Source organism: Peromyscus maniculatus, chromosome 1 (genome assembly GCF_049852395.1).
Source record: "Peromyscus maniculatus bairdii isolate BWxNUB_F1_BW_parent chromosome 1, HU_Pman_BW_mat_3.1, whole genome shotgun sequence".
NCBI lineage: Eukaryota > Metazoa > Chordata > Mammalia > Rodentia > Cricetidae > Peromyscus > Peromyscus maniculatus.
Window position 1 is genome coordinate 28,546,471 of NC_134852.1, and position 24,369 is coordinate 28,570,839.

General features: G+C 39.3%; 1 long non-coding RNA gene across 2 annotated transcripts in view; it reads left to right on the forward strand.

Annotated features, from left to right (window-relative positions):
• The window catches only part of LOC143273272 (uncharacterized), a 91,138-nt gene that overhangs the window by 57,075 nt on the left and 9,694 nt on the right, over positions 1-24,369 (forward strand). Inside the window, exons 3-4 of one of the 2 annotated variants that reach the window (XR_013051209.1) lie at positions 11,577-11,646; positions 12,234-12,505. This is a non-coding gene — a long non-coding RNA (uncharacterized LOC143273272). The remainder of the gene's footprint in view (positions 1-11,576; positions 11,647-12,233; positions 12,506-24,369) is intronic. The other variant, XR_013051208.1, reaches the window with a different exon arrangement.

Below are 24,369 nucleotides of genomic sequence, written 5' to 3' on the forward strand. Positions count from 1 at the left end.
CCGCCTGGGACGCGAACTTTTGGCAGAGAGTCGGGCTATTTGCCATTCCCTGGGGTAAGACACACCAATGAAAGCGGAGCATGGGGCCCTGAAAATTAACCCTAGGGAGGCTAAAGGTAAAATAAGCTCGATCATCAGGGTGTAGGGGAATGGTAAAGAAGCAATCTTTTAAATCGATAACCTTTTTTTTTCTTGTGATAGGCTTCAGAGATGGCAATGGGTGAGAGCATGCCTGGTTGGAGAGCACCCATGGGCTGCATAACCTTATTAATGGCTCGCAGGTCTTGGAGGAGTCTCTATTTCCTGGATTTTTTTTATGACAAAGATGGGTGTATTCCAAGGGGAATTGGATGGTTCAATATGACCTGTGGCAAGATGTTCCTGTACCAACATCTCTGCCGCCTGTAGTTTCTCTCATGGCAGAGGCCACTGGTCTACCCACACAGGTTCATGGGTAAGCCAAGTGATTTTGTCTGCATGGTGTACAGGGGGAGCAGTGGCCTCAATTAAAAACCCTCAAAGCCAAGACCGAGCCTGTCTGTCTTATTAGCGGGAGCAACGGGTTGGATTTAGCCCTGTTGAAGTTTACTGAGACCCTTTCCTGGGATGAAGCCCATGCGTAACATTTGTTGGGTAACCACCTCATTTGGGCTACAGAGGATGACTTTCGTTTGGGAGAGAATATCTTGGCCCCAGAGGTTGACAGGGAGCCCAGGGACCACAAAGGGGGTGACAGTACCCTGGTTACCCTCCCCATCTGACCAGGTCAGAACTTTAGAGGATTGGAGGGTGTTGTTGGATTAACCTATGCCTTTGAGGTCGGTGAGGGAGGGGGTGAGGGGCCAGGAGGCGGGCCAGTGGTCTTGGGAGATCACAGTGGTATCAGCGCCAGTATCCAGAATCCCCTGGAATTTTTTGCCATCTAGCTTAAGGGTAAGTGTGGGTCGAGGAGAGTGGGAAATAGGCTGAATCCAATAAGCCTCTGATGAGCCAATCTGAGAAGCTCCTTGGGGCTGGGCAGACTGAACTGGGTTATCAGAGGAAAGCACGGGAAGAGTAACCAGCTGGGCAAGGTGGGTGCCATGGGGACTGCAACAAGACCCTGGAGTGCTGAGGCCAAAATCTTAAGTTCTCCTGTATAGTCATTTTCAATAATTCTGGGGTAGACCTGGACACCTCTTAAGTTGGATGAGTCATGGCCAAGGATAAGGGCATGGGTGTCTGGGGGTAGGGGGTCCCAAATCCCGGTAGGGATGACTTGGGGGCCCTGGGATGGGTCTAATATTGTGTCAGTGCCGGCACAGAGGTCCAAGCCTGCGCTACCTGGGGTTGCCTGTTGGAGGGAGCAGACCGTTGGGGAGCAGTCTGCAAGGCCCCATGGGGTGTTCCCTGGAATGGAGGGGCCCCTGAAGAAAGTTTCCCGGCGGGCGGAGAGGGAGCAGGTGACCATGAGCTTCGGTTTTAGATTTGCATTCCCTCGCCCAATGAAGGCCATGCCACATCTAGGACATAGGGTGGTTGGTAATGGCTGAGTGGTGACCCCAGGCTGGGGCATCGAGGCCGTGCCCCCCAAAGGGGCAGGGATCCTCTTGGGGCATTCTCGCGCACAATGTCCAGGTTGTTTACAGGAGAAACAAAGGCAACTTTGTTGGGATCTCAAATCTTGGGTGCCCACAGACTTTAGGGCTGCACTGATAGCCAAACCTATGGCATGAGTGGAGCCAACTCCAGCACAAAGGCAGACTTACTCAGAAAGGGGGGCCCTATCTCTGTGGGGGCGGAGGACCTCCTGACAGGCTGGGTTTGCATTTTCAAAGGCGAGGTGTTTAACAAATGTGCTTTCACTTTCTCCTGAGCCCAGGAGGCGCTCAGCTGTGTCATTGAGACTGGATATGAAATCACTACAGGGCTCCTCTGGTCCCTGACGCACCTTGGCCAATGAGGTGGTAGCAGCACCTTTTTGGGGAAGTCTTTTCCAGGCTCAAAGGCCAGCAACCTGAATCTGGGCCAATAAGCCAGGTGGAAAGGTGGCCTGGATCTCGTTTTTTTGTCATAAGGAGTTTTGCCAAGTAGTTTATTAATGGTCCAATGTTTTGAGGAAGGGTCATCAGCATTGTGCTGGGCCTTCTCGCGGCAGTTTTCTGAAAAGTCAGTTTTCCATAGGACAAAATCGCCCCCAGACAGGGCAGCATGGGCCAGAAAATGCCAATCATTTGGCATAAGCCAGGCCTCACTCTGGTTGTCTAGCAACGCAAGGGTAAAGGAAGCAGTGGGGCCATACTGAGTGCAGGCTGATTTAAGGCGCTCAACAAAGCGAAGGCTAAGTTTTTGGTAAGACTGACCAGGTGGGGGGCCCCAGAGCCCGCAATCGGGGCCTCCTCCTTGTGGGGGGTCTCTCCCTCCTCCTCTTCAAGGGGAGGCAATTCCTCCCGGGCAGACTTGGCATATCTGATCCACTCACTTGGCCTCGGGTAACAGGAAAAGCCAAAACTGGCTGTGGCCGAGGTTTTTTGAGTGAGGGAAATGTGGGGGAAGGCCGAGTTTTTGGGGTGCCCAGGGCGAGATCAGAGAGCTCCTGATCAAGGAAGCATAGTTCCTTTAGAAGGGCCAGGTGTTGTCTGCGGGCCTGAAGTGTGCCCTGTAGGCACTGTAATTCTGTTACGAGATTAGGGGGAATTTCTGAATCATCGGGGGTCGGCATTGGGAGCGCTGGCAGTGAACCCACAGGGGCCTCAAAGACTGGGGCACAAAAGGGGCAATGGGAGGGCCATCATAAGGAGGGGGCTGAGTAAGATTGTATGGTGTCTTTGTTGGGAGTGGCTTTTGTGAGAGGAGGGTTAAAGGGGCCAAGGACACATGAGGTGGCCAATAAGAATTATGATATTTGGCGGTCTCTTTTTTTGACCAGCCTCATCTCCAGTGTTAAGGGATGGGGGGCGGGTCAAGATCCTGGAGGGAGGGATAGATAGACTGAGGTGGAGGTGATTGGGCTCCTTCTTTCATAATCTCCTGTATAGAGGGTGCTTGTGAAGGGGGGGGGGAGTGGGGAGTATGTGAATCATCACGAGAGGGGGGACAAGACTCTTCTTTCATGACTTTTCAACCCTGAGAAATAACCGACTGGATGTCAGGGGAGGGGGAGGTCCTTTGGATCCTGAGGATATTGTTAACAAGGTTCCAATAGGAAAAGGTTACAACAGGGACTTTGTCTGGGCCAAAGACACTGTAGTAGTCAGTAAGGCAGTCACCCACCCTTTTCCAGCATTTTTCATCGATCGTCCCTTCTTGGGGAAACTAGGGACAACAGTCCTCTAAGTGACTAAAGAATCCCTCATGTCTTGAGGGCCTCTTTAATGCCCTTAATGAAAAGATCATGGGAAGAATTTCCCTGTCCCATGGTTGAGTCTAAGTTTAGACTAACCTCGTCCTTCTAGCTCTCCTCCAGATCGTCAAGAAAGGGCGTCAAGTCGGGCAGTCTCAATGGATGATCAGCAAAAATATCTCCACCAGACGTCTGGACTTTCCTGGAGAAGGACGTTCAACTCCCAACGAGTCGAGGGTCTAGCCCCACATTGGGTGCCAGTTGCCCTGGCCAGCAGGGTCTCAATGGGGGTGACCCACCTGTGGGAGAGAATGAAAGGGATGGGGAGACACGAAGGAAGACAGCAAGACAGGGTTCTGATCAAGCTGCAAATTTTATTCTCCTCAGCAAGGCTTATATAGCATGGGAGGGGGCAGGAAGGAGGGAAGGGGTGCATGCTGGACATGCAGCTGAGGGGTGGGGGCATGCAGGTGAAGGACTATGTGCAAGTCGTGAGGCTGCTAGGTGATAAGGCCACACCAGTCAGGGCCCATTGTTCTATACTACCTGACCTACCTGATGTGTTCTTTATCTTTGGGGGCATCTGGTTTAGGGCCTGTGGCTTGTTCTCTGGCCTAGCTAGTACTTTTCCATGGTTCATGTTTGGTTCCTGACAAATGTTTTGCTTGCATGTATGTGTACCACTTCCATGCCGCATTGACTATGATAGTCAATAGGGCATTGAGTCACTGAGACTCCAGTCAGAGACAATTGTGAGCTGCCATGTGGTTGATAGTAATTGAACTTGGGTCCTCTGGAAGAATAGCCAGTGCTCTTAACCATTGAGCAATCTCTCTAGAGCCGTCATGCATGAGTAGATTTTTCACATGAAGGGTAAGATGTACATCATTCTCTACAACTAGCACAATGGCTATATTCATACAACAAACTGTACTATAGCGTTGCTTTTATGTCTCTAGGATTAGTCATGAGTGGAAAAAAATAAATATCTTCAGACAAAAATCATTTTTTGTCCTATTAGAAAAGAATGGCTCCATTACTAACTGCAGTCAGACGCTCTCACACTTTGTGTTCCCTGGCACATTTAGGAATGTATAAACATGTTCCCTAAACAATGTTAGAATTATTGCTTATTTTATTTTCATTATATAAACAGATATAACTCATACGAGGGAGGTTTCTGTAATTCTATTGTATGCTGGTAAGAAAGAAAAAGCAACCAATAGATTTAATCAATGACACTGTAAACATCATATAGGTTTTCTTATTTCCCAATTGTTCCCATGATAAACATTAAAATTCAATGTGCTTGGTGATAGAAATCCCACAGGTTGGCCAAAGCAACTCCTTCAGTTTCTCTATCTGCTGAGCTGGTAACACAAAGACATTTTGTTGAGAGGGTCAGAAATCATGGAGTATTTCATCAGTGAGGTTATGCTACCCCAGAGCCAGATGTTAGAAAGCTGCAACCTTAAAAAAAATAGAGAAAGGTCTGGTAAAATTCTATGATGCATCCATTTGAACCTGGCTTTAAAAATATTTATTTATTTTACATCCTTACTGTAGTTCCCCTCCCTTCTCTCCTCCCAGCTCTCCCTCTATTTTCCTTCTGACCCCTCCCCCAATCCACTCCTTCTCAATCTACATTCAGAAAAGGGCAGACCTTCCATTGAGGCATATCAAGGTGTAGCAAGACTAAGCACTTTGCCTTGTGTTAAGGCTGGACAAGGCAACACAATATAAGGAAAAGGATCCCAAGTGAATGCAGAAGAGTCAGAGATAGCCCCAATTCCCACTGTTAGGTGTCCTATAAGAACATCAATCTATACAACCATAACATATATGCAGAGGACCTAGGCCAATCCCATGCAGGTTCCCTGGTTGTCCGTTCAATCTTTGTGAGCTCATATGAGTCTAAGTTATTTGTTTCTGTGGGGTTTCTTATGATGTCCTTGACCCCTATGGTGCCTACAATCCTTCCTCTCTCTCTTTAGAAGGATTGCCCAAGCTTAGCTTAAAGTTTGACTATGTATCCCTGTATTTGTTTCCATCACTTCCCTGATGAAGTTTCTCTGATGACAATTTGGCTAGGCACCAATTTATGAGTATAGCACATAGACATCATTACGTTGACATTTTTTCTCCAGTCATATTTGGTTCTATTCTAGGTCTCTAGGCTATCCAGGCTCTGGGTCCTGGTACTCCAAGCAGTGTTGGGGGTGAGCCCACTCTGTGGCATGGATCTGAGGCTAGACCAGTCATTGGCTGGCCACTTCTGTAGTCTCTGTACCACCCTTACCCCAGCACATCACATAGGCACGTGGAAGGTTATATGGCTGGGTTGGTGTCATAATTCTTCCACTTGGAATCTTGCCTGGTCATAGGAGATGGACAATTTAGGTTAGGTATCCACTATTCCTAAGCGTCTTACCTAGGGTCATTCTTGTAGATTTCTGGGAGTGTACCTCACCCTGAAGTGCCTCCCTTTCAATTCATCTCTATCAGCACTCTTCCCCTCCACCCCTTCCCCGCCTGATCCCTCATGTTCTCACACCCACTCCAAGTCCATCCAGGAGATTGCCTCTATTTCCCCTTCCCAGGGAGATCAGAGCATCCCCCCTTCAGCCTTCCTTGTTACCTAGCCTCTCTGTGTCTTTGTATTGTGGCATGGTTATACTTCACAGCAAATATCCAGTTACAAGTGAATGCATACCAGGTTTGTCTTTCTCAGTCTGAGTTACCACACTCAAGATGATTTTTCTAGTTCCACCCATTTGTCTGCAAATTTCATGATGTCATTGTTTTTAACAGCTGAGTAGTACTCAATTGTGTAAATGTAGCACATTTTGTTTATTTTTTGGTTGAGGGACATCTAGGTTGTTTAAAGATTCTGGCTATTATGAATAAAGCTGCTATGAACAAAATTGAGCAAATGTCCTCATGGTGTAATTGAGCAATCTTTGAGTATATGCCCAAGAGTGATATAGCTGAGTCTTGGGATAGATAGATTCCCAATTTTTTGAGAAACCACCACATTGATTTCCAAAGTGGCTGTACAAGTATGCACTACCACCAGCAATGGAGGAGAGTTCCTCTTACTCACATCCTTGACAACATAAGCTGCTACTTTTGTTTCTGATCTTAGCCATTATGACAGGTGTAATATGGAATCTCAGTAAAATTTTGATTTACACTTCCCTGATGGCTAAGGATATTGAGCATTTAAGTGTTTCTCAGCCATTTGAGATTGTTCTTTTGAAAATTCTCTGTTTAGATTTGTGCCTCATTTTTTTAAATTGGATTGCTTGAGTTTTTGATGTCTGGTTTCTGGAGTTCTTTATGAACTTGGAAACGAGCCCTCTGTCAGATGTGGGATTGTTGAAGATCTTGCCCAACTCTGTAATGTGTCATTTTGATATATTAAAGGTATCATTTGACTTACAGAAACTTTTCAGTTTCATGGGATCTCATTTATTGTTGACTTTAATGCCTGCACTACTGGTGTTCTATTCAGGAAGTTGTCTCCTGTATCAATGTATTCAAGGCTATTTCCCACTTTATCTTTTATTGAGTTCAGAATATTTGGATTTACATTAAGGTTTTTTATCCACTTGGACTTGAGTTTTGTGCAGGGCAATAGATACAGATCTATTTGCATTCTTCCATATGCAAATATCCAGTTATACCGACACTATTTGTTGAAGATACATTCTTTCTTCCACTGTATACATTTGGCTTATTTGAAAAAAAAAAGGATATCCCTAGGTGAGTAGATTTATGTCTGGGTCTTCCATTCTATTCTCTTAACTCACCTGCCTCATTTTATACCAATACTATGGTGTTTTTATTACCACGACTCTATAGTAAATCTTGAAATCAAGAATGGTAATACCCCAGAAGTTCTTATATTATACAGGATTGTATTAACTCTCCTGGGTTTTTGTTTTTCCACATGAAGTTGAATTATTTCGAGGTCTGTAAAGAATAGTAGTGGGATTTTAATGAGGATTGCATTGAATTTGTACATTATTTTTGGTAAGATGGCTATTTTTCCTATGTTAATATTACTGATCCATGAGCATGAGAGATCTTTCCATCTTCTGATATCTTCCCCAATTTCTTTATTCAAAGACTTGCAGTTCTTGTCATACAGGTCTTTCACTTTCCTGGTTAGAGTTACACCAAGATATTTATATTATTTGTGGCTATTGTGAAGGTTTTTTCCCCTAATTTCTTTTTCAGCCCCTTTATCATATATGTACAAGAGGGTTACTGATTTTTTTTAGTAAATCTTGTATCCAGCCAAACCACTAAAGGTGTTTATCAGCTCTAGGAGATCTCTGTCAGAATTTTTGGGGTTGTTTATGTATATTATCATATCATCTGGAATAATAATATTTTGACTTCTTCCTTTCCAATTTGTATTCCCTTTGATTTTGTTTGTCTTATTGCTCTAGCTAGAACTTAATGTACCATATTGAATAGATATGGAGAGGAACAAGCCTTGTCTTGCTCCTGATTTTAGTGGAATTGCTTTGAGTTTCTCTCCATTTATTGATGTTACCTGTCAGGTGGCCATATATTATTTTTATTATGTTTATGTGTGTCCCATGTATTCCTGATCTCTCCAAGACTTATCATGAAGGGGTGTTGGATTTTGTTAAGGGCTTTTTCAGTACCTAATTGAGAAAATTGTTTTGTTTTCTGCTTTTTGATTGTTTATGTTGACTGATTTTCATATACTGAAGCCTACTTGATCATGGTGTATGATTTTTTTATATATTCTTGGATTCAGTTGATGATGATTTTATTGAGTATTTTTGCATCAATGTTCTTGAGGGAAATTGGTTTGTAATTTTCTTTCTTTGTTGAATTTTTGTGTGATTTGGGTATCAGAGTAACTATGGCCTCATTAATAAATAGACAATGTTCCCTCTGTTTCTATTGTGTGACATAATTTGAGAAGTATCTGCATTAGCTCTTCTTTGAAAGTCTGGTAGAATTCTGCCTTAAACTGTCAGGCTGTGGGATTTTTTTTTTTTTGGTTGGGAGATTTTAATGAACTCTTCTATTTCTATAGGGGTTATAGGTCAATTCAAAATGTTTTCTAATATTGATTTAACTTTGGCAAGTAGTATCTAACAAGAAAATTGTCCATTGCTTTTAGATATTCTAATTTTGTGGCATATAGGTTTTTGAAATAATACCTAATGATTCTAAATAATACTTTGATGTCTGTTTTATGTGCCCCTTTTCTTTTTGATTTTGTTAATTTGGATATTCTCTCTGCCTTTTGGTTAGTTTAGATAAGGGTTTGTCTATCTTGCTGATTTTTCAAAGAACCAACTCTTTGTTTCATTGATTCTCTGTATTTTCTCTTTGTTTCTGTCTTATTGATTTCAGCCCTCCATTTGATTATTTCCTGCCTCTACTTCTCTTGGGTGTATTTGCTTCTTTTGTTCTAGAGTGTTCATGTTTGCTGTTAAGTCAGTAATATGAGATCTCTCCAAATTCTTTATGAAGGTATTTAGTGCTTTGAACTTTACTACTTTTAACACTACATTCATTGTGTCCCCATAAGTTTGAGTATATTGTGCATTCATTTTCATTGGATTCTAGGAAGTCTTTAATTTCTTTCTTCTTTTTTTCTTGACCTACTGGTAAGTAAGTGGTGAGTTGTTCAGTTTCCATGAGTTTATAAGCTTTTTGTTAGTTCTGTTGTTGTGGAAATCCAACTTTAATACATGGTGATTTGATAATATACAGGGGGTTGTTTCAATTTTCTTGTATATGTTGAGTCTTGTTTTGTGACCAAGTATGTGTTCAATTTTAGAGAAGGTTCCTTGAGGTGCTGAGAAGAAATTGTATTCTTTTGTGTTTGTGTTACATGTTCTGTAGATATCTGTTAGGTCCATTTGGTTTATAACATTTGTTACCTCCAGTATTTCTCTGTTTAGTTTTTGTCTCGATGATCTATCCATTGGTGAGAGTTTAGTATTGAATTCCCCACTTTCAATGTGTGAGGTTCAATGTGTGATTTAAGCTTCAGTAGTGTTTCCTTTACAAACATAGGTGCCTGTTGTGTTGTGGCATAGATGTTGAGAATTGAGACATCATCTTGGTGGATTTTTCCCTTGATGCATATGAAGTGTCCTTCCCCATCTCTTTTGATTAATATTGGTTGGAAGTCTGTTTTGTTAGATATTAACATCAACTTGCTTTTTGGAGCCATTTGCTTGGAAAATCTTTCCACAATCCTTTAATCCAAGGTAAAGGCTATCTTTGTTGTTGAGGTGTGTTTCTTCTATGCAACAGAAAGTTGGATCTTGTTTCCACCTCCATTCTGTTACTGTGTGTCCTTTTATTAGGGAATTGACTCCATTGATTCTGAGAGATATTGATGACCAATGAGTATTAATTCCTTTTATTTTGGTGGTGGTGGTGGTTTGTGTGTGTGTGTGTGTGTGTGTGTGTGTGTGTGTGTGTGTGTGTGTGTGTGTGTATGTGCCCTCTCATGTGCGCATGTGTGTTTTCACTCTATGGGTTTTGCTGATGTGGGATTATTATGTTTTATGGGCATAGTTAAAATACTTAGGTTGGAGATTTCCTTCTAGTACCTTCTGTAGGGCTGGATTTGTGGATAGAGTTGACTTTGTTATGGAACACCTTATTTTATCCATTTATAGTGACTGAAAGATTTGCTGGATATAATAGTCTGGGCTAGCATCTGTGTTTTTTTTAGAGTCTTAAAGATATCTGTCCACACCAATATAGCTTTATAATCACCATTGAGAAGTCAGGTGTTCCTAATAGGTCTTCCTTTATATTTTACTTGGCCTTTCCCCTTGCAGCTCTTAATATACTTTGTTTTGTACATTTAGTGTTCTGATTATTATGTGGTGGGGCACTTTCTTTTCTGGTCCCATCTATTTGGTGTTCTGCAAGCTTCTTGAACCCTTATAGGTGTGTCCTTACTAAGGTTAGGGAAATTTTCTTCTATAATTTTTTGAAAATATTTTCTGCTCCTTTGAGCTGGGAATCTTATTATTATTATATTCTTATTAGTCTTATGTTTGGTCTTTTCATACTGCCCCAGATTCCTGGACATTTAGTGTCAGGAACTTTTTAGATTGAATGTTTTTTTGACAGATATATCAATTTCTTCTGTCATATTGTCAATGCCTGAAATTTTCTTTCAGCTCTTGTATTCTGTTGGTGATTCTTGCATCTGTAGTTCCTGTTTGCTTACTTAGACTTTCCATTTCCAGAATTCCCTCAGTTTCTGTTGTCTTTCTTTTTAAAATTTTTTATTCATTTTACATACCAAAGATTCCCTTCTTCTCTCCTCCTGGAGGATAGCTCGGCCATTAAAGTTTAGGCTCACAACCCAAAATATAACCGTTTCTATTTTCTTTATTGCTTCTGTTTTCATTTTCAGTTTTTGAACAGTTTTTTTGTTTTTGTTTTGTTTTGTGTTTTGTTTTTTGGGACAGGATTTCTCTGTGTAGCATTGCAATTTTCCTGGAACTCACTCTGTAGCCCAGACTGGCCTTGAACCCATAGAGATCTGCCTGCCTCTGCTTCCCAAGTGCTGGGATTAATGGCATGCACCACCACCACCTGGCCTTAGTTCTTGAACAGTTTTATTCATTTCCGTCAACTGTATTTTTTTTACATTCATTAAGAAATTTATTGATTTCCTCCATTTTTATTGTCTTTTCCTTCATTTCTCTAAGAGATTTACTCATTTTCTCTTCAAGGACCTCTATCATCTTCAAAACGTTGGTTTTAAGGTTATTTTCTTGTGTGTTGGCTATATTAGAATATTCAGGGCTTGCTGTAGTGGTATGGCTATGCTCTGGTTGTGCCACATTGTCCTAGTTACTCAATGAGTCATAAAAAAGATATGAAAGTAGGGTAAGAACCTGTTGGGGAAAATGGTGTCTGGAGGGAGTGTGAAAGGTATGAGAGAGTACCGGGGGAAACTGATATTACCAAGTGTATTATATGCAGGAATTAAATAGTTAATGAAAAATTACAAAGTGTTTAAAAAGAGAAAGTTAAAGATGGCAGAAACATGAATGAATGCCAAGGAGGAGTCAGGCCAAGACAATTGGTGACCATCTGTCTCAGTCTGTTAGTCTATGATTTATGAAGCAAATCACAACCATATTTGAGGTGTACATTTTCTAATTACATTCCAATGACAAATTCCTTCCCTTCTCCAACAATTAACCTAAAATTTTTCTTTCAGGATAAAGAAAACTTCACCCATACCCAGTAGGAAGCAATTTTAAGAATACGACGCCCACATTCCCAAAGAGGTAGTGTGGGGCGGGTGGTTTTTTGGTCTTTTTAATGGATTTTGGGTCTGGAATATTTTTCAGTGTTTAGGGGGTTGGTTACAAGTTATTGTCAAGGGTTAGGAAAAAGGCTAAGCAAAGGAGATTAGATTTAAGGTTCTTATTTAAAAAAAAAAGAAAAGAAAAGAAAGAAAGAAAGAAAGAAAGAAAGAAAGAAAGAAAGAAAGAAAGAAAGAAAGAAAGAAAGAAAGAAAGACAATTACTAGTTTTAAATACTTTACATTGGATTGGATTGTTTTATATTGTATACAAATTTGAAACTGACATTGTTAGAAAATGCTATATGTATATTTCTAATTGTATTTATACCATTCATTTTAAAATGTGATGCAATTTTCTGATTTTTGAATGTTATTATTACCAACTATTAGGATATAAAGAAATGAAAGTTAGTAGTTAGACATTACAATAGAACTTATAATCATATTAGATATGTTTTAAAAATTGAGCAGAGATGTTTTAGACAGGTCATCTTCAAACCCTTCAGAGATCTACAGAATATGGCATTTAAAATGTTTTAATAACTTACAAAATTTTTCTTTTTTGAGACATGTCGGCTCCTGGCAGTACCAATCTACTTCAGAGAAAATATGGGCATTGAAGAAACTGCATATGGAGTCAACTTTCATTGTGGCAAAAGTTAGCCACTGGACAACAAAGTATCCTCGAATCAACAGGACAAAATGGACAGACAGAACACGAAACAAAGGACTACTGATTCTTGCCAAAACAAGTGTGGTTATGGCTTTATCAAAAGGCATCTTCTGAAGCCAGGACAATATGGCCCAATCCCTGAAGTGGCCTTCGCAATCCAGAAAAGGTACAGTGCCCTTTTCTTTGAAGGCAGCTTAACAGGCAGAGGGCCGATGGCTTCTGTTGTGCAATGGAACAGCATCTGAAAGCTCAAGCCTCTCGATAGTAGACTGGCATTTAATAGAGGGATGTGGAGAAGAACGGGATGCTGAGATGAAGCCATATATATACAGCCAAGAAGAATGGACAGCTGAATTCAAAAACTGTCAACAATTTCCAGAATTTAAAATCCTGAATAATGACAGGACACTAGTGGAATCCAGGTGTTTCTGGTACATGGACTGCTCTCACCCAATGTGAGGTTGAACTGTTGACCTTATGTACATCCTACATCACAAATGAGTCTGTCAGATACACTAAGCCTATAGGCAGAAGATGATGCCCCAACACTGCGGAGAAACCTCAGGTGACTGCCCAGGCAGCTGGCTGTTTCTGTCAACTCACAAATTTTTTGGAAGTTGCTTGCATGAACTTCCTGTTTTTATTTTTGTTAGGTAATATTATTTCCTTCTTGGGTCTCTGAGGGAGTTGAAGATTAGTTAGTTATGGTTGAAAATTAATTAGGATAGAAAGCACATTAGATACATCTTGGATTTACCAAAATAGGATAGATAATGGAATTATTTTCTCTGATTTGTCAAATACCTGTTTAGGTATTTATTACTTGTATATATTGTATATAGTTATTGTACTTTTGTATATAGTTTTCTTTTGTTAGTTATAACCTTTTGCTTTTTTTCTTTTTATTAAAATAGAAAAGGGGAAATGTGGTGGTATTCTAATTGTACTGAAATGTGATTTTGATTGTATGTTAATAAATAAAGTTGCGCGGGGGTCAGAGCTATTAGAGCCATAGCAAGATTGTGGTGGTGGTGGTGGCACACGCCTTTAATCCCATAGATCTCTGTGTGTTCAGGGATACAGCCAGCATTGGAGACATATGCCTTTAAGACCTGGGGGGCTGTACATACAGACAGTGATGAGGCAGTCACATGTTTGGGTTTACAACCAATGAGAAGGCAGAACAAAATACTATAAAAAGACGAACAGACAGGATATAGCTCTCTTTCGCTCTGATGGAATAGGCGTTAAGTCCAGATAGAGCACTGTTAGTTGCTTCCAACATGTATGTGCTACTTATCATACCTAAATACATGCCTTGAGCCATATGAGCATATGTTGATAATTGACATTGACATTGGAGTTCTGCAGGACTGCTTAATTGCTTCATTTGGCAACTTGCATAGTATTTTTTAGAATCATGGAAGCTAGACCTCAGCAGAGACTTTTAGGACAGTTCTATCTTGAATCATCTGAGTTGTATTCCCTAATTGTATAGTTAGTGCCTTAAGCAATAGGAGTCCTCCCCCAAACCCTGAAAGGGAGCCAAGAATTACATCTATAACCTACCTAGTTTATCCTGACCATCCATTTGAATTATTTCCTGTGTATAGTACTGGAGTTTTTGTTAGTCTATGGTTCTTGTGTGATCATTGTCAGCCCAAGTGGTGTGTGTGTGTGTGTGTGTGTGTGTGTGTGTGTGTGTGTGTGTGTGTACATATACTTACATGTCTTAGCTATAAATTTAGGTAAATATAAAACAATACCATTACTTGAGGTCTTATCAATCTTGGCGTTATTTGTCCCTCATCTCTTCTCTTTCTGTACAGACCTCCCTCCCTCTTCCACACTTCAAGCCCCCTTTATATCATCTCTCTCCTATCATTCTCCTCCCACTCCACTTCCACACTCCTTTTATAGTTCTTTTATACTTTCTTGGATTTTTGTGGTTACTCTGTGTTGCATACTCACATCTAAAGACTTGGAGCTATGAGCCACAGGTGATAAAACATGTGGTATTTGTCTTTCTGGGTCTGGGTCATCTCACAAAATATAATCTTTCTAAGACTATCCATTTACCTGAAAATTTCATGATTTCATTTTTCTTTGCAGTTGAGTAGAATCCATTGTGTATATATAGCACATTTTCATTATCCATTATCAGTTGATGAACATTGAATATCTAGGCTGTTTGCTTAATTAATAATAGAGCACAGTGAACATGGGTAGAGCAGGATATAGTATTCTTTGGGTGTATGCTCAAGAGTGCAATACCTAGAGCAAATATTAAATCTATTTCTAGCCTTTTGAGAAACCTCCCCACTGATATTTGTAGTGGTTACATTCACCACAAACAGTGAATAAGTGTTTCCCTTTCCACACATATTCTTCACAGTGTCTGTTGTATTTGTTTTCTTAATTTAAGCCATTCTGTTTGGAGTAATATAGAATTTTTTTTTTCAGTTTTTCAAGACCGGGATTCTCTGCATAGCTTTGTGCCTTTCCTGGAACTCGCTCTATAGACCAGGCTGGCCTCAAACTCACAAAGATCCACCTGTCTCTGCCTCCTGAGTGCTGGGATTAAAGGCACCAACACCCAGCTAGATAGAACCCTAAAGTAGGTTTAATTTGCATTCCCCTTGTGGCTAAAGATGACACTTTTTCAAAAAAGCATTTATTTCTTAACAATTTGCATTTGTTTTGAGAACTGTCTGTTTAGTTTCATGCCCCATTTTTAATCAGGTTGTTATCTTAGTTGGGGCTACTATTGCTGTGGTGAAACATTATGAACAACTAATTTGGGAAGAAAAGGGTTTATTTGGCTAATACTTCTACAACACTGTTCATTGAAGGAAATCAGGGCAAGAACTTAAATTGGGCAGGAACCTAGAGGCAGGAGATGATGTAGAGGCCATGGTGGAGTGCTGCTTACTGATTTGCTCCCCATGGCTTTCTCAGCCTGCTTTCTTGTAGAATCTGGGACCACCAGCCCAGGGATGGTACCACCCACAATGGGCTGGATTCTCCCTCATCATTAAGAAAATGCATTATACCTGTATTTTTTTTCATTTTTCTTTACTAAGAAATTTTCTACTCATGCTACATACCACCCCCAGATCCCATCTTCTCCCTCTTCCCACCCCCAAGCCCTCCGTCCCACGCCACCCCACATCCCCACATCCCCCAAATCATGGGGAGTCAGCAGAGCCCAGCACACTGAGCCTAAGCAGGTCCAAGCCCCTCCCCACTGCACCAAGGCTGTGCAAGTTGTCACACCACCAGTACTAGGCTCCTAAAAGCCTGCCCATGCACCAGGGATGGATCCTGATCCCCCTGTGTGGGTGCGCCCCAAACAGTTTGAGCCAAACAACCATCTCTTATGGAGACATCTTCTCAAGTGAGTTTCCATCCTTTCAGATGATTTTAACGTGTGTCAAATTGACATAAAACTAGCAAAGACAGTTGTGTATTTTCTTGGTGATCAGTCTTTTGAATTCATTGTATGTTCTAAAAAGTAATGATCTGTCAGAAATATAGCTGGCAAATATTTTTCCCATTTTATAGGCTGCCACCTCAGTCAATTAATATTTTTATCACAGAAGCTCTTTAATTATATGAGGTCCCATTTGTCCATTACTGGTTCTATTCCTTGCTTAACTGGTGTCCTACTAGAAAGTTCTCACCCAAGCCTATATCCTGAAGTGTACCTCCTGCTCCTTTCCCTAGATGTCTTAGAGTTTAAGGCATAACAGTGAGGTTTTTGATCTATATGGAATTTATTTGGAGGCAGGATGAAAGAGAAGGATCAAATTTCATTATTCTCCATGTAGACATCCCCTTTCCCCAGAACCATTTGTTGAAGATGCTGTCTTTTCACTAATGTATATTTTTGGCATCTTTGTGAAGAAAAAAAGATGTCTGTGAGAGCATGAGCATCTATATGGGTTTTCAATTCTATTCCATTAGAAAATGTACCTCGTTTTGTGTCAGTACCATGCAATTTTTATTACTATGGCTTTGTAAAAGTATAACATAAAACCATGGATGATGATACCTCCAGAGGTATTTCTATTGCTTAGAATTTTTCCTATCCTCAATCTTTTGTGTTTCCATATAAATTGTAAGATTGTTATGTTCAATGTCTATGAGGAACTGTGAAGACTTTTGATGACAATTGCATTGACTTTGTAAATAACTTTAAGCAGTATGGACATATTCACAATATGAATCCTATCAATCCAGCATCTGGAAGGTCTTTTCATCATCTTATATATTCTTTAATTTCTTTCCTTGCTGTTTTAAAGTTTTCTTTGTATGGTTCTTTCATTTCCTTAGTTCAGTTTATTTCAAGGGATTTTATTTAAGCAACTGTGACTAGAATTGTTTCTCTAATTTCATTCTCAGTATGTTTGGCTTTGGCATATATAAAGGCTACTGGTTGTGGTATATTAATATGATATCATGCCACTTTGCTTAAGGTGTTTTTCAGCTCTAGGAGTTTCCTGGTACAGTCTTTGGAGTCTCTTATATCTGGTTATGTCATCTACAAACAGGATTGCTTGTCTTCTTCCTTTCCTATTTGTATACTTTTAAATTGTTCTTGTGTTTCACTGTTCTAGTTAAAATTTATTATGTTTAAATACATGACCTTTGTCCATAGTATCTTTCTTAAGGCTCAAGGAGCCTCCTGGGAATGGGAACAGAAAGGTTGTGAGAGCCAGTGATTGAGGAGTACTGAGATGAAACAGTGTGCTTTGGATATGACAGGGCTGCTGCATTCAAGACTGATGTGGAACCCTGGAAACATACAGAACAAATGACAGAGACACCCAGCCAGGGCAACATTCACATGCCACAAAAAGAGACCATAGGATAGTGGAAATGATCTCAGGTCCATCATGAACCTCCTGAGGTCATCTTCTTTCAAGGGAGTTTTAGAGCAAACACAGGAATATTTCTGCTATGATGGGAATTAATCTCTATTTTGTTTGCCCAGAGTGTTAACCTCCAGCCACAGGTGACACTGTATCCCTTGAAATATGAGCAATTCATCTGAAGAATAAGTTTTTTAATTTAAACAAAATTAAATTTTTTCCTAAAAAAAAAAAAAGCCCAATTTAGCATCTATTCCACGTTGCTGCAGATACAGATGGCTACATGTGGCAATGTCAATCATGGTGGACTGAGCTACAGCTTAATGCCATTGATATCATGACAGATAAATTGGGTGCTTTAACATGATTCATTTAGGAGAAAATATTGACGTGTGATGTCTGAGTTGAGTAATTGTCATCACATTAAAGAGTGCACAACAGTTTTATGAGATAGAAGACAAAAGTCCATCAAGGACTAGAAACTTGCTGACACAGGTTCTCCTGTTGAGGGTGGCATTGTTCTGGAATCAGCATAGCCAGTGTTGGAGTTGCTTGTGCTTCATTTCTCAACTTCCTATTTTTCTGGCCTGATCTATGCATCATGTTCCCAGTGATACCATGTGATATAAGACTGTCATCATGCATCCTTGCATTTGAAACTATTCTCTCCATAGCTGCCAATTGTTCACTGTTTTTGCATTCACAGTTTCTATTTTTTCCATATAAAAACTGACTTTTCATTATAAAACAACGAAAACTTGGAAAAGTAGGAAATTTCCATAACAATACCAAAAGCCAGTCTTTTTCTCTACTGTTGGTTTATTTTTACTCACAAATTTACAATCCTTTACAAACCTTGCTGTATCAACAGTCATATACATCACCAATGTTTTCTCATAGTCTCCAGAAGCACACATATTTATGACAGCTACATGGTTATCATTCACAACTCTTACTTTTCTCAGTTATAACACTGAGAACTTCTTGTTTTGGGAAACCACATTCTAAGGAGTTAGTGATAATATGTAATTCCTGTTCCATACATGGTCAGTGGTCACTCCAAATGATGCTTTCAAAACTACCTAAGAATGAAATGTAAAGCAAAAGAAACATGCATGCCAATATTTTTTAAATTATTTTTGTTTTCAATACATCACAACTGCAATTTCCCCTGCTGCAACTCCTCCCAGCCCCCACCACCACCTCCCCTCTCCCCCACATCCACTCATCTTCCATTCCCCTTCAGAAAAGAGCAACCTCTCAGGGATATCCACTAAACACAGCATAACAAGATACAACAAGACAAGGCACAAACCCTCATATCAGGGCTGGGCAAGGCAACACAGTAGGAGCAAAAGGGTCCCAAGAGCAGACAAAAGAATCAAAGATACCCCCATTATCACTGTTAGGAGTCCCACAAAAACACCAAACTAACAACCATAAAATATGTGCAGAGGACCTAGTATAAGCCTATGCATACTTCCTGACTGCCTCTTCAGTCTCTGTAAGCCACTATGAGCCCTATTTAGTTGACATCTATAAGCTGAGTTCTCCAAGTGCCCAAGACCTCTCTGGCTTCTACAGTTATCCTTTCCCCTTTTCTACAGGGTTCCTGTGGTGATATTTTATTTGTACTGAAATGTTATTTTAATTTTATGTTAATAAATAAAGTTGCCCTGGGGTCAGAGCTATTAGAGCCATAGTAAGAGCATGGTGGTTAGAAGAGCTAGGTAGATTTCTGTGTGTTCAGGGATACAGCCAGTATTGGAGACATACGCCTTTAAGACCTGGAGGGCGGTACTTACAGGCAGTGATGAGGCAGTCATGTGGTTGGGTTTACAACCAATGAGAAGGCAGAACAGAAAGATTATTTAAACAGGGACACAGGAAGTACCTCCCTCTCTCGGGGAAGCTAGGAGCACTGGAGGAGGTAAGATTTTATCTCTGAGCTCTGACCTCTCGGCTTTTCTCTTTTACCTTGGCTCTGTGTTTCTTATTTTAATAATACGATTGGTTACATCTACATCTGGCGCCCAACGTGGGGAGAATCCATTAAAAACTGCTTGGGGCCGGCTCCCTAGCCGGAGCAGCCGGCTCCCTAGCCCCGGCCCAGGTCTGGGCTCAGGCTGGACTGTGAGCTGCTTGCTTAAAGCCAGTACTACAAACAGCTCAGGCCTGCCCTGCTAAACAGGGCCCCTGGCTGTAAAGCCAAGCCTTGACTCGGCTCAAGAGAGAACAAATGGCTGGCTTTAAGCTTTAGCCGGCTACCCCTTCGCTTTCACTTTCACTTTCGCTTTCGCTTTCGCTTTTGCTTTCTCTCTTGCTTTCTCTCTGTCTCTCTGTTTCTGTCTCTCTCTCTCTCTCTCTCTCTCTCTCTCTCTCTCTCTCTGGATTTACACCTAAGACTCTAGGTGACTGTTTTAAAATTCGCTCAGATTTCTACTGTTCTACACAGATTTGATAAGTCATAAAAAAAACTATTTAAAAGACAAATTTTTTCCACATTTAAAAAAATGGGTTTCCTGTGTACATTAAAAAAAAATTGGGTTTTGTTTAAAATTTTAGACAGTCTGACAATAAAACAACTATATAAAAAGATTAGTATTATAAAAATTATACAGTTAATCACCATGCTTATTCTCATTTTACTATTTAAAAAGATAGTCAATTTAAGTGCCAGGATAACAGCTTTAAAAAAAAACCTGTTAATTTTAACAGTAAAGTTGGTTCAAGTTTAGATCATAAAGTTACAAAAAAAAGCCTGTTTTCACACAGTCATCCTTAATTTATCCTGTAACCGTACAGCAGATGCCTGATCAAATGGCTACACAAAATATCTGGACTCCAATTAAACTGATGGATTTTAAAAGGTTTAAAGAGACAATAATATCTTATGGCATGCATTCCCCATATGTAAAACAAATGTTAAACTCTTAGTCAACATATAATAAGATTATACCACAAGACTGGCGGGACCTTGCACAAGCTGTTCTGAAACCCAGCCAAAAAATTCAATTTCTAACATGGTTTAAGGAGGAAACTAAAAACATAAAAACACAATAGAGGGATAAAAAAATACAAATTTGTCAGGATCAACTTATTGAAAAAGGCCAATATGCTTCAATACAAACACAATGTTTATATGATGTTCAAACTATAATTTTATGTCAAATGGCAGCCTTAAATACATGGGACAGAGTTGATGAACCAAAAAAAAAAACCTAAGTCATTCACAAAGGTTATACAAGGCCCAAAAGAATCTTTCACAGATTTTTTAAAAAGACTGGCTTCAACAGTAAACAAAATGGTCTCAGGATCAAAAGCTAATAAGACAATAATTAAAGCTTTGGCATTTAAAAATGCAAATGCAGCATACAAAAAAATAATCAGGCCGTTAAGGACAAGATCTACACCTTTAAAAGATTAAATTAGAAAAACAATTAATGTTAAGGTTAATAAACATGATACATGGGTAAGAAAAATAATTTCAAAAGGTTTAAAAAATGTTAGATATTTTGGGTGTAAAAAACAAGGACATTTTAAAAGGGACTGTAAACAGGTCATTCCTAAAAGCAATGTTTCTTCAAGGAACAATGACAACAAAATGCCCCTTCCTTCTAGAATATACAAAAGGTGTGATAAAAAAAAACACTGGACCAACAAATGTAAATCAACAAAGGACAGACAGGGTAATCCTTTGCCTCAGTTTTCGGGAAACTCCCGGAGGGGCCTCATGCAGGCCCCCATAGCAAAACCAGTTCAAACCTTTCCTACAGCTGTAGAGGAAATCCCTGCTCTGAGCGATTAAATAACCAAATGACTATTGGAATAAATCATGCTGGTCAGGATGATGAAAAAGAGAGAATAGAAAATTCAGGAGAAAACATAAAGAAAATTTTTTGGCAAACTTCTATTAATGAACAGAGACCAAAATTAACGATAAAAATAAATGGTGTTTTGTTGTCTGGTCTGGTAGACACAGGTGCGGACATTACCATAATTGCACCAGAATTTTGGCATCCAGCTTGGCCTCTTCAAGAGGTAAACGTTCAACTGTTAGGAATTGGGACATTATCTGGAGTGAAACAGAGTGCAAGATGGCTGGAATGTATAGGTCCAAAAAAACAGAGAAAAAAATTAAAACCATATGTCGCTAACATAGCTATGAACCTGTGGGGTCGAGACTTGTTGCAACAATGAAATACTCAGATTAAAATCCCTCCAATCTCAGAAACAAATCATAAACTAACACATGTTTCTGAGAAAAATATTAAAAGACATTATTTTGAGTGGTCACCAGCCATCCATATTATACAAGAACAGGGCACAACAACTGATAATCTTCCAAAAATACCAACAGCTCTACCTTTAAAATGGTTAACAGACAAGCCTGTATGGGTTCAGCAATGGCCTTTAACAACAGAGAAACTCCAGGCTTTAGAAGAGCTGGTAGAAGAACAGTTAAATGCTCAGCATATTGAACAGTCAACCAGCCCTTAGAATTCTCCTGTATTTGTTATTAAAAAGAAATCTGGTAAATGGAGAATGGTAACAGACCTTAGAGCAATTAACAAAGTAATTCAGCCGATGGGCTCTCTACAATCTAAAATTCCTTTGCCTACTCTGTTACCAAAAGGATGGCCTCTCATAGTTATTGATTTAAAAGACTGTTTCTTTTCAATACCCTTACAAGAAAAAGACAGAGAAAGATTTGCTTTCACAGTGCCTACTTATAATAATTCTCAACCGGTTAAAAGATTTCAATGGAGGGTCCTCCCACAGGGAATGTTAAATAGCCCAACTCTGTGCCAATATTTTGTACAACAGCCATTGGAAGTGATACGTAAAAAATTTCCTAAATCTATAATTTATCATTATATGGATGATATTTTACTAGCTGACTCAAATGCAGATACTTTAAAAAGAATGTTTAAAGAAGTAAAGAAAATTTTGCCTTGCTGGGGATTACAAATTGCTCCTGAAAAAAATACAAAGAGGAGATTCTATTAATTATTTAGGATATAAAATAGAGCTACAAAAAATTAGACCCCAAAAGGTGCAAATTAGGAGAGATAGACTACAGACTCTTAATGACTTTCAAAGATTATTTGGAGATATTTCTCATCTACGAACTATTGTTGGGGTAAAAAATGATAAACTGACTAATTTGTTCAAAACCTTAGAAGGTGACAAGGACTTAAATAGTCCAAGAGAATTATCACCTGAAGCTGAGAAAGAATTGGCCTTGGTAGAAAAGAAAGTACATGAAGGGCACGTGGATCGTATTGATCCAAAGCTGGATTACATTTTGGTTATTTTACCTTCTAGGCATTCCCCTACTGAAATATTAATGCAGAGGGAAGATATTATATTAAAATGGATATTTTTACCAAATAAACCAAATAAAAAATTAAAAACTTATGGGGAAAAAATCTCTGACTTGATTTGGAAAGAAAAATTGAGACTTCGTCAATTAGCAAGAATAGACCCAGCAGAAATTGTCGTACCTTTAACTAAGGAGGACATTAAAAAATTATGGACAGAAAGTGAACCTTGACAAAGAGCTTACAGTAATTTTTTGGGAGAAATTAACAACAAATATCCCAAAAGCAACAGAATTGATTTTGTAAAGAGAGCTGATTGGATCTTGCCTCGAATTGTACGGCAAAAACCCATATCTGGAGTTCATACATTTTATACAGATGCCAACAAACAAGGAAAGGCAGGTTACAAATCAAAAAATTTAAGTAAAGTGGTACAAAGTCCTTATAATTCAGTACAAAAATCAGAATTGTATGCTATTCTGTTGGTATTAATGGATTTTTCAGAACCTCTCAACATAGTAACTGACTCTCAGTATGCTAAAAGAGTGGTATTACATATTGAGACTACAGAATTTATCCCTGATGCTTCAGAATTAACTTCACTATTTATTCAATTACAAGATACAATCAGGAAAAGGAGTCATCCTTTATATATAACTCACATCCGATCTCATACTGGTCTGCCAGGCCCTCTAGCACAAGGCAATGATGAGATTGATAAATTATTGATAGAAAATGTGCTGGAGGCCTCAAAATTTCATAAAAAACATCATGTCAATAGTAAAGGTTTAAAAAAGGATTTTTCCATAACCTGGCAACAAGCCAAAAAAATATTAAAGAAATGTCCTACTTGTTCCTTCTATAATCAAACGCCATTACCAGCAGGATGTAACCCAAAGGATACTCAGAGAAATGAAATCTGGCAGATGGATTTGTTTCACTTTACAGAATTTGGAAAACTGAAATATGTACACCACACTATCGATACTTATTCAGGATTTCAATGGGCAACTGCTCTGAGTTCTGAAAAAGCTGATTCTGTAATCACTCATTTGCTAAAAGTTATGGCCATCATGGGTATACCTGCACAAATCAAAACTGACAATGCTCCATCATATGTCTCTGTTAAAATGAAACAGTTTTTTGATTATTACAAAATAAAGCATATTACAGGTATACCACATAATCCTACAGGTCAAGCAGTTATAAAAAGATCAAACAGAACTCTAAAGGATATGCTAAATAAACAGAAAGGAGTAACAAAAACCCCCAAAAATAGACTACATAATACTCTATTAACTTTAAATTTTCTGAATGCCAATGAAAAAGGAACAACAGCTGCAGAGAGACATTGGGTAATAAAAAAAACTACAAAATTAAATCAGCCTATATACTTTAAGAATGTGCTGACCTCAGAATGGAAGCCAGGGTATGTATTACATTGGAGACGAGGTTTTGCTTTTGTTTCTACAGGAGAAGATAAGCTGTAGATACCATCAAAATTAATAAAGGTTCGATTTAAACAAAAAAAAACTCTTAATTAGAGGAGGTGATAGTTCATCAATCAGCATGAACATCCGATTTAAACTAACTTGTACCTGTAACACATGTCTTTTCATTTAATCAGATAATAACTTGCCAAAAAGGAACATCCCCAAAATTAGTCTTGGGGGAAGGTTATTGTTTTTGTCTTTTAGGAGAATAAAGGTTAAGGAATCTAAAGGACACAAGACAAATGAGACAACTAAAGAAAAGGGACAAATCATCTATCCCAGAAAACAGAGTATATGGGAGTATATGGCATATGGGTATATATTATCTAAAAAATTTTA